At 39.9% G+C, this 1312-nt stretch overlaps 1 long non-coding RNA gene across 4 annotated transcripts in view; it reads right to left on the reverse strand.

The window, feature by feature from the left end:
- LOC103471844 (uncharacterized) overlaps window positions 1–1312 on the reverse strand; it is a 26251-nt gene that overhangs the window by 5022 nt on the left and 19917 nt on the right. The window lies entirely within an intron of this gene.

Below are 1312 nucleotides of genomic sequence, written 5' to 3' on the forward strand. Positions count from 1 at the left end.
TATATATACTGAAGGTAAAAAAGTATTTCATGTTACAAAGACAAATTGTTAACATACTGTGTGATAAAGAAAAGTAGTGGATGAGTGTGAAGTTTCTGACCAGCAAACGGCGGATGGTAGACCCAGGGTTATATCATCTATGTTTGTATTGACTGTCACGATGAGGCTTAATGTAATGTTAGATTTCATCTATTTTTCAAATGGCTGTTTTGATTTGTGGTGATGTTGGGACCCCAGGTGTAGATCATTCATTATGAAATGTTTTAACGTGTTGTCTGTTATTGTTCTTCTGTCTTATTGATTCCTCTGGTTGGTAAATTGTGGAGGCAGTTTGTGTATAAGCTGCTCTGTTATTTAGGTTGTAGTAAATAATGGATTGATGCTGCTGCCGAGTTTGCTTTTGGATGACTGATAAAGTCCAACACTGCTGATGCAAAAAGGCCAAAAATATATACAATGTAAATCTCAACCCCTGACATTTTGTAATTTAAAAATCGTAATAGGAACATCTGTTCACCAGAATTGTAGAGGGATTTGAAAAAAATAGTTAAACAGAATCCTCTCACACTTCTGTGAGGGGAGTGTCTGCTTTAAAGGACGACATTTGGTGATTCGTGGGTTGGTCTCTGTAATCTGGCTGTGAATACCATCCATCCATTTTCTTGCACCCTTGTCCCTCAGTGGGGTCGGGAGGGTTGCTGCTGCCTCTCCAGCTAATGTTCCAGGTGAGAGGCGGGGTCACCCTGGACAGGTCGCCAGTCTGTCGCAGGGCAACACAGAGACACACAGGACAAACAACCATGCACACACACACTCACACGTAGGGGCAATTTGGAGAGGCCAATTAACCTGACGGTCATGTTTTTGGACTGTGGGAGGAAACCGGAGTACCCGGAGAAAACCCACGCATGCACAGGGAGAACATGCAAACTCCATGCAGAAAGACCGGGAATCGAACCCAGAACCTTCTTGCTGCAAGGCAGCAGCTCTACCAACTGCACCACTGTGAATACGATATGCTGAAATAAAACAGAGCTGAACCAAAACCAAAGCTCAATTTGTCACTGTGTCCCCTGCTGTTCTGTTCTTTTTTTTATTTCAACACTTGAGTCTTTTTACACAATACTAAAATTAATTAATATATGCAATAAACTAAAAATTCATAACATTTTATTGTTTAAAGTGCAGTGAATTCCTTTTGCTCGATCAAAAATCCTTCTAACATTAAACATGGAAATCTGAATTCTTTCTGCTTGACTTATCTATACAGTTGTAGGATTAACCAACTAATAATTTGATAAAATATGTGCTT

Source organism: Poecilia reticulata, linkage group LG10, assembly GCF_000633615.1.
Source record: "Poecilia reticulata strain Guanapo linkage group LG10, Guppy_female_1.0+MT, whole genome shotgun sequence".
NCBI classification, from domain to species: domain Eukaryota; kingdom Metazoa; phylum Chordata; class Actinopteri; order Cyprinodontiformes; family Poeciliidae; genus Poecilia; species Poecilia reticulata.